We start from the raw sequence: 10445 nt of genomic DNA, 5'->3' as shown, positions 1-10445 counted from the left end.
ATATATACTGTATAAATCATCTTAATTTGTGGGGTCAAATAAATAAAATGTGCCAGAGGATTCAGGTAGGGTATTGAACAGGTCACTGGCTGAGGAAGAGCATTCCATTTCATTTTAGATCTTATCAATCTTTTCCTTGAAATAGGAAGCAAGATCTAGTGCACTGATAGTAGCAAGTGGGTTGAGTGGGGGAGTAGTAAGAAGTGATTTAAATGTTTTATAACATTGCTTGTGGTTAGAGGCTTGAGAAGAGAAGAGATATTGGAAGAATGTTTGTTTGGCATTGTCTAGAGCATTACATTAAGAATGGTAGATAGTCTTATATGTGAGAAAGTCACTTAGAGTATGAGAATTACACCACTGACAATGTACTTTATGAGAAAGTCTCTGTAGATGTCTTGTTAAGTTAGAATGCCATGGTTGACATCTAAGAGCCTGATTCAGCTTGGATCGCAGTTGTTAATATGTACGCTATCGGCGATTGTTGCATACTGCGCATGCATGCACGAACACTCCACTGCAATTGGGACTGCGATTGCAGTGACTATGAAGACCCACTGAAGAGTGATTGACAGTAAGTGCCATTTGTGTGTGGTGATGAAATGTGGATGGGGAAATGAAGGCGTGCCAGTGCATTTGAACGCCATTGCATAGGCGTGCATGAATTCTCCACTGCGTTGCCCTACGCAGCCTAAGGCCTCATAACATGTGCTGAAGTTAGCAATTCCTGAGTAAGGTCAGGTCTTGTGTAAGTGTGCGTGAGGCTGCGATTGTACTTGATTGAACCAATATTTTTGCAGTCTTGCTAACCATTACGGATGTGTGTAAGGTAAAGTGGGCATCCTTATGTAGTGCTGCAGTGGCATAGCGATTGCAATGAATTAGCATACTATTGCAGTAGAACTGCATGCGTAATTTCAGCTGTGAGCGCAATAGCAATCCAAGCTGAATCAGACCTTAAGTCTACATGGATTGTGATGGGTAAATGGAGCCACTTCATTGAAGGGGTATTTCTAGAGACTTGTTCAGGTGTGTTATAGCAGTTTAAGGATAAGTGAATGTAGAAATCTGTGATAATAGTTGTTTCAGAGAGGTGGATAGTTGTTGAAAATAGCATTATGGATTTGATGAGGCTTTGTTGATTTCAGTGACATTGAGGTTGAAGTAAACAAAGCGAGCATGCAGGTGATAAGGTTGTGATCTGAGAGACGGAAAGGAGTGTTAGTGAATTCATAAAATGAGCAGTCTGGTGAAAACAGGACTGTGGCCCTGCTGATGAGTAGAAGAGTCAGTCCATTGGAAGAGACCTTTCCATTCCATTAAAAATTCCTCTGGGAATTGTGTCTATGACCCTAAAAAAATTAATGATATCTTTATACAATATTATATAAGTTGGAGTCTCTTCCAATGTGGCCACCCATCTGCAGGGGATCTGGCAATATTTAGTTTCCTGCATTCTACCTGCATCTTCAAAGCTCTCTCCTCAGATGATAAATGTTTTCAATGTGGTTTTGTATGGGGCTGCATTTCTATCTGATTCTGCCACTTCTAGGATCATTGGGGGTCATTCAGACCCACTCGCGAGTGGCTGTCCGCTCGCAAGTGTGTCGATGGTCCCCACTGCGCATGCACACGACGGAGGGAGCTCTGTCGTGCGCATGCACGAGAAACGACGAGCGAAGGACTTTCCTTTGCTCGGAGTGTCTCATCAAAGGGGGCGTGCTGTCGATGGTGACTGACAGCATGCCCCCTTTGGTGGGCGTGCCGGGGGCGTGCCTGCCAGGCGGAGGCATTCCCAAGGGAACGCCTACCATCTGAAGCCGGCCCCACTGACATCACTAGTGATGTCAGTGGGAGTGATTTTGGCTCTGATAGACCCAAAATCACTACTGGCCTTGCGGTTGAAAAACCCAACCGCAGGCTTCTACTCGCAGTTCCGATGGTCACGATGGTCAAGACCATCGCGACCATCATTTTGCACGCTCGTATATGCTGTGGGTGGTGACCCACAGCTATACGAGCGTCCAGGAGGATGCTCCATATTAATGGAGGTGGGCCCTGATTCAGAGAGAGCGCTCTGGTCAGAGCGTCCGGCTCTGAATCAGGGCCATTGTTCTGCCAAAGTTAGGCAAGGATTCCACTTTATGCTGCACTTACCAACCATTTTTCATGCTATAAAAAACAACCTTAAACTATTTGCTAAGATTTTAGCCAATTGGTTTAATGGAGTGCTGACCTTCCTTATTTACTCAGATCATGTAGGCTTTTACCACACTTATAACACCTTAGAAAACATCAGATTTACTATTAATCTGAAGCACCAAATTGACCGTGTTAAATTTATGGTTGTAATTATCCCTATCCCCTTTCCCCTTTTTGTGTTAATGTTAAAATTCCCTCAGTTGTTCTAGCCTTAGACATTAAGAAAGCATTTGATCGCATATTATTGCCGTTTATGTTCTTGATCTTATCTTCATTCGGTCTTCACTGGAACTTTTTACAAGCATTATTCCCATTCTCATTGTTGGTTATGACAAATGGTCTGCACTTTTCAAACTTTGGTTTGGGGAATGGAATGCCAGGGTTACAACCAATCAGGACATTAGGGGTATCTCTGTGGCAGGGAGGCAGTACAATATGTTTCTTTCCACAGATGATATTTTCTCAACTTATTCTAACCCATTGTTGGCTCTTACTAACCTTCAATCTGAATTATTTTATTATGGATCACTATCAGGATACAAAGTTAACAACTACAAATATAAAGCTCTGTCTCTGTGCCCCCCCCCCTAATTACAGTCTGTCTTAGCAGCTAGATTTAATTTTTTATTGCACACCTTGGGAATCTCTATTTCTAAATCTTATTTATATCAAGTTGACTCTGCTAATATGTTTAAGTCTTTGTATTTGAAACATTGCTTTACAAATTCTAGTTTGGTAAAATCAACATTGTTAAAATTAATCTTTTCCCCTCCTATTAGACTTTTGTCATACCCTCCCTGTACTTATATTGGAATCAGCACTGGGCTCCATGCAATCCATATGTATTCAATTTATATGGGCAGGCTGCAATCCCTATCTTCATAGACCTATTTTGGCTAAGCTGATTTCTGGGGGTGGATTTGGTCTCCCAATACTTCAGTCTTATTACTATGCAGCTCAACTTAATCACATATCTTGACACACTGATCCAGGCAGTAAAATATAGATGGATCTCAAAAACTCTGATTCAGGAAGGAAGAGTAGACAGGATTATATGGCTCTCTCGGCTCATCACACCAGTTTTGGTCTACTCTGTACTGACTATTCAGTTTACACTTTCAGTTTGGAATAGGCTTTGAGTAGCCCATGACCTGGCCTCTCACCACTCCCCCTTGACTCTGCCCAGGAATCATCTACTTCCAGGCTGTAGTGTGGTTTTGTAACTCTTTGGCAAAGGTTTAAATTAGATTGATTTCTGCATGTGCAAGTTTTCTCTGTCTCCTTTTGTAGGAGTTACATTTTATCTTCCTTTCTCATTTCATTATCATTACCTCCAGAACATCAGCTTTGTCAAATCCCAGATAAAATCCAGTAATTTAAGGACAAGGTCTATAATATGAAAATGATGAGAAAAATTATGAAGTCTCTTTGAAGATTAATTTGTGTATCATACACAGACCTGGCAAAATTTATCTTATTGCCAGCTGACAACATCAATCATTGCACTCTTTTATATAGTCGGGATAGGGGTCCCTCTCCTGGGGTAGAAGGACTCCATTTTTACACACACAGCAGCCGGAAAGACAGGACACAGTTCTGGGATTCTCATGCAAGCTGGAGGGAGCCAGTCTTTATTGTACCAGACATATAAACAAAATAAAACATAAACAAAATCCTAGCCCGTCTGAGCTCTTACTAGACAGTAGGTTCCCTCACTATCAGAACACTAACAAGTTCACATCCACAGTACACAGGCTTGTATCAAACAGTGTCTCAGAGCAAGCTAGCCTGTGGGCCTGCTCTCCCAGGTGTGAGACACTAAGCCACAACCTAAACCTAGATTATCAAAGCCATTTCCAGGTGCAAGCCCTAATGAGCCTGCTACCATGCTGAAAGGCCCAACACCTGGAGAGGCCTGTGGATGGAGCCCTCCCTCTCCTCACGTCCACATCCCCAGGACCCATTCTGGCTTTTCACCAAAGCTGACATTTCTAGTCTGTTTTGTCAAACAGACTTCTCCTGGGAGTTTTAAAACACAAAGGACAGGAATCTGGGACACACATAGAAGCCATTTCAAAGTTTTTCAGTGCTTCTATCACAATATCTAAATGTTAATATCACATAAACCAATCAAATATGTTAGTATCACATAAACCAATCAAATAATTGTTATACTCCCTTAATGGAAGGTGTCCAAACTTATCATCATGATCATGTATCACCATATCATATTATTATGACTTATAGCATTAAAAAAATAATTTAACCTTTGTACAGAATTTCTACTTCCCTATTCCATAAAATGCTAGCAAACCACAGTTTATTGGCAAGCTAGATATAGCCAGCAACTAGACATACTTCCTTAAACCAACTTGTAGCATGTTGCAAGATAAACATACTTCCTCAAGCTATCATATAGATTACAAAATCTATGTAAATACAAGTGAATATATTTTAAGGGCAAAGCTACTTACACAATGAAAACTTAATTATTAAGCTCCCATTTTGTTCTCAATTGTCCATATAACTTCCCTTCTCTGCTCATTTACTGAGCATACTACATACACAAATCAGGATGGTTCTTCTCCAATGATTACTAAGGAGGAATAGGTAGGCATACAATAAAGGAACGGGTAAATTCACTGGGACAGGATCAGGCACTAATACTTACCGGATCAGACGGGGGTCCCTATGTTTTTTGGTGAACCTTCTGATGTGACTAAGAGAGGAACAATATAACTAATTAAAGCTTCTGGCTAATTCATGTCTAACATGTTCCACATTACCTCTGCCACCTTCATCTTCCAATTCATATATGAAGTTATCAGGCTCAACAATATCCCTTTCCCCAGTAGTATGGTATATGGCATCAGGCAAATGGGTTTGCAGACTGTCATTAGTTTTCCTCAACTCACTGTACAAAATTTGAGACTATTGTTCTGCCATTGGGTCCTGGCACACTGGAACATTCTCATCTATGACTACAATGGTTATCTCCCTCTGCACTTCTAACTTTTCAATCCTTTTGCAACACTGTATACATATTGTAGGTCCACACTTAACACTCATGTATGCTATGCCCACTACTATTATACTGTACCAAAATCAAAACATGTTGTATTACTCCAGAGAGGAGTTTAGCAACACCTATACCTAACCGTCCCAAAGGGTCTCCATCCTTCTCCACCACCTACTTTCCGTACGTCTTTTTGTAACACTCAAACCTTCTTTACATGTCCAATGATTTCTACCTTATTATCAACTATATATGTGCAACACTCCTGTCCTACCACAGCACTTGTACTGCCTTCCGCTGCCAACAACTGATCCAGTGCCCTTCTATTTTGTAGAGCCACTTTTCAAATTTGGGACAGTTCTTCTATTGCCTGATTAATAGAAATTACCAATTCTCCTACTATCTAATCCATCAAAGTCAGTATTCCCACCTGTCATGTTGTTTTAAGTAAATCAGGCCAGCAGGCACCAACTCATGTTCTACAGGTATTTTTCTGGGGTATTGATCTAAGTGACTGGTAATTCTCACAAAGGGAATCACATAGGAAAGGGCACACTGTCCACTTGCCCCCAAAGGAATCCATGAATATGCCCATTTTCTCCACACACAATACATTCCCTTTGTTAAAGGCATACCTACATTTCTTTTTTTTTAAATCAGGTGTTTTTTATTGAAAGTTTTCCATAAACATAACATTCAAACAATAACAAAAACAAAATAGCATCATCATTGTATTAGAGCACAGTCGTGAGTAGATTACAATAGATTATATTGTTACAATAAACAGAGAAGAAAATTATTGAAATAAACACTATATAAGCAGACATGACATATGTGATTATTTTGCATCGACAAAAGGTTATAAATGATTACAAATACAACTTTTACATTGTAACATGCAATGTACAAATTGCCAGAGAGCAATAAAAAACAGATTATTACATAATATCAGTATGACACTTTGAATAGTAGAATATTGGGTACACATTTATAAATTCACTACAACCCAAGGTCAGCCAGATACAACTCGACTCCAATCGATATATTTATACGTCAGTTTCTGCCTCATTCGCTCTGCCCAATCCTGAGTGACACCATCTGTCCCATTTTTTGTGATATGTATTCATAGCTATGCGAGACCTAAACATATGTCTTTCATGTCTGATTACAACATTCACCAACGCTCTCCACTTATGTAGAACGGGGAAGTCAGTTGTAAACCATGTGCAGGCCATAATCACTTTAGCCATTGTGGAGAGACACATAACATATCTATAGCGTACTGGGGAGTGCGTTTCTTCCAAATCCACCCCGAACAAACAAGTCACAGGACTAAAGTCTGGCAGAGAAGGTTCCGTAACCAAAATATCTCCCCATACCTGTCTCCAAAATTCATTTACTAATGGACAGCTCCATAATAAGTGCCAGAAACCAGCGCTCTCTTCCTGACATCTAGGACAAAGTGAGACCATTCTAAATCCAGCTCGATGCAGGGATACAGGTGTACGGTATACTCTGTGCACTACGTAATAATGCACCTGTTGATACCTAATATATGGAGTAGTATATGTAATTGAACCCAAGATCTGTAGCCAGTGCTCGTCGGAGATGGGGTCAAAGTCAACTTCCCACTTCAGCCTAAGGGGAGCAAGCAACTCTGGGTTTAATTTATTATTAAGGGTCGCATAAATACAGGATACCTTACCCCTAGACCCCAAGGCAGAAAGTAGAGTTTTAACAGGAGATGGAGATAGTATAGGAGCAGCTCCAGTAAACTGCGCCTGCACAGCATGTCATAACTGTAGATACCTAAATAAGGCTACATTGGGGACAGCAAATTCAGTTTGTAATTGTGAAAATGATTTAAGATGACCATTCTCGTATAACTGACCTATAGATTTAATACCCCTTAGAAGCCACAAATTGTCATTAGACAATTTGAACAATTCAGCATAAGAACTGTTAAACCAGAGGGGGGAGTCCGCGTCTGTCCCAGACCATTCAAACAAAGTGTGGGTATATCGCCAAATCAGCATAGCTTGTCGCAATAAAGGGGGCAATCCAGAGGTGGGCATGCCTGATAGTAAAAATAACAAAGGGGTAAAAGAGAATCCCACCCGTTCAGTCAAGAAACCCTGTAACGTCAAACTGGAGGTATCAGATATCCACTCAGATAAATGTACTAACTGGGCAGCAATGTAGTAAAACCGGAGATTAGGAAGACCTAAGCCCCCAGAGGTTTTATTTTTACAAAGGGTTTTAATAGAAACACGAACAGTACGACAACCCCAGATGAAAGATATAATAATACTATCAATACTACTGAACACCCTTTTAGGTAAATAAACTGGAGAATGCTGTAAGATGTATAGATACATGGGCTGGATAGACATTTTAAACAAGGTTATATGCCCCAATACTGACAGAGGTAATTTTTTCCACACATGGATATTTGCTTTAAAATTAATGGTTATGGGGTCTATATTTTGTGAGATATAATCTGATGCCAATGGAGTAATCCATACAAATGGAAAATGTTTCTGTACAGGGATACATCCCGATATGGGAAAAATATTGGACTTATCCCAATTAATATGTAACCCCGAAAAGTTGCCAAACACACTAATAATACGTGAAACTGATTCCAATGAATGTGCATAATCCTCCAGAAAGAGGAGCATATCATCTGCATATAGGGCCACTATATCCTCTGCCACACCTGACCTAATTCATCGGACATCAGGATCCGCCCGAAGCATACAGGCTAATGGCTCAATGGCCATAGTGAAAAGAGCAGGTGATAGAGGGCATCCCTGATGAGTCCCCCTCATCAGGGGAAATGCATCTGACATATGGCCGTTCACAGACACCCTAGCTGCCGGAGAAGAATACTGAAGCTGAAACCATTTTATAAAATGGGGACCAAAGGCAAACTTATGAAGTGCTGCCCACAGATAACCCCATTCTATTGAGTCACAGGCCTTGGCGGCATCCAAAGACACCACCACAGCCCCCTCCCCAAGCATATCTTTTCTCTGCAAATGATAGAATAATCTACGGAGATTCTGAGCCGTAGACTTCCCCGGCATGAACCCAGTTTGATCAGGGTGTATAAGTGAAGTGATAACTAAATTTAGGTGAGTGGCTAACAATTTAGCTAATATTTTAACATCTGTAGATAATAATGAGATAGGACGATAGGATTCTGAGAGAGTAAGGTCCTTCCCCGGCTTAGCTAGTACTACAATAATAGCCTCACACATAGACAGGGGGATAGCTCCATAGTCAAATAATGAGTTGAATAAATTTAATAAATAGGGATTAAAAAAATATTTCAATTTCCTATACACTTCTACTGGAATCCCATCACTGCCCGGAGCCTTAGAAGCAGGAAGGGAAGACACAGCCATCTCTATCTCCTCCAAAGTGAATGGTGCATCTAAACATGTGATAGCCTCTTGAGATAGTTTCGGTAGAGTAACACAATCCAAATATTCCCGAAGTTGATCTGGGGAATAGGAAACTCTGGAGGTATACAGGGAAGAATAGTAGTCATGAAATACCTTAGATATATCAACACCAGAGTAGCGTAACTGGTCTCCAGAATCTCTAATACACTGTACAGTTCCAATATGGGAGTCTGCCTTAGCTAAAGAGGCTAAATATCTACCCCCAATCTCCGACTGAAAATACTGATTGTGTCTAGAGAAGAGTAGTCTATGTCTAGATCTGTCAAATAAGTATTCTGTCCACTCCCTCTGTGTACTCAACCATAATTCACGATCACATGGTAATCGAGAGAGGACATATTGACCCTCCAGCTGTGAGCACAAGAGCTCAAGACGAGACCACTCCCCCCTACTATACTTTTTAATCTCAGATACCCATCTAATAAACGAGCCCCGCATGTAAGCTTTGAAAGCATCATGCCTAATACCTGGATTTGGACATTGGAAATTATCTATCTGGAACTCTTCCCATGCCGCAACCAGTTCAGAGCCAGCTCCCACCATAGAGAGCCAGAATGGATGTAATTTCCAAAACTGTACCCCTCTATCTTGAGACATGTTTATAGCAAGTAAAATAGGAGAATGATCTGAGATACCCCTAGACAAATATTTTATATCGCTTACCATGGGCAGAATATTAGAGGACAACAAAGCTAAATCAATTTGGGACAGTGTCTGATAAGAGGTAGAATGACATGAATATTGAGTGGCATTCGGATTTCTACTACGCCAAGCATCAATCCAACCCAATTCAGCTATAAGATTGGCGAATGGAGTGGGAGAGGGAGAGGGCAGCATCAAATCAGTACTCTCCCTCCACCTGTCCAACCGATGATCTACAACATTATTAAAGTCCCCCACACATATCACAGGGGTATCAGGAGATTGAGCAACAAACATAGCAGCCTGTCGCATAACATCATTACTATACAGAGGAGGGATGTAAATCGCTAGTATATGAAGATGAACACAATTAACAACAGCATGCATAAAGACATATCTACCTTGGGTATCAATCAGGCTGGATTCCAAATTAAAATGTAGTAATTTACTAATAAGGACCGAGACTCCTCTTGCATTATTTGAGAAAGTAGAGTGGTACATGTGACCTATCCAAGGTTTTTTAAGGGCCAATACCTTACTACCATTTAAGTGAGTCTCAGAGAGACATATAATTTCAGCCTGGTATTTCTTAATTTGCGTCAGAACAAGAGAGCGCTTGACTTTATCGTTCAGGCCTCGGACACTCCAACCCAATATACGTAAATCACCTACAGACGTAGTCATGAGTTATATATCTCGACAGATACAGGATGGCACGGCAGGGATCACTAATGGGGAACATTACTGAGAGAGCAATGAAACATAAAGAAACGAGCCCGTGTGCATCTAGCCGTCCGGGCAGCAACGAACAACATATCACATTCAAAAAGGCAGAGACATTACAACCTGATGACAAAAAAAAGAAATAAACAAACATCAACCCCTTCCCTAACCCTCCCTGTATAACCTCGAAAACCTAAGGCATACCTAGTTTCCATGCCCTAAACTCCCCCCCACCTAACACTAATTAACTAACTAACCAGTATACTTCAATTTAGAGCTTCAGTTATTAGGGAATAGGAAATATATCCTACTGCTATATTCAGCAAGGAACTCCCTAAGAAAAAATAAACGTAATTGGTCCCCTAGTGGAAACAGACATCTATATATAAATT

General features: G+C 40.7%; 1 pseudogene; it reads right to left on the bottom strand.

The window, feature by feature from the left end:
* Window positions 1-4941: 4941 nt before the first annotated feature.
* Window positions 4942-10014, bottom strand: LOC148443229 (uncharacterized; annotated as a pseudogene).
* Between the last annotated feature and the right edge of the window lie 431 nt (window positions 10015-10445).

This window comes from Taudactylus pleione, unplaced genomic scaffold (genome assembly GCF_031769625.1).
Source record: "Taudactylus pleione unplaced genomic scaffold, aTauple2 ptg001314l, whole genome shotgun sequence".
Taxonomy (NCBI): Eukaryota; Metazoa; Chordata; class Amphibia; order Anura; family Myobatrachidae; genus Taudactylus; species Taudactylus pleione.
Note: the sequence above shows the minus strand (reverse complement) of the source record. Positions and strands in the feature narration are given on the sequence as shown.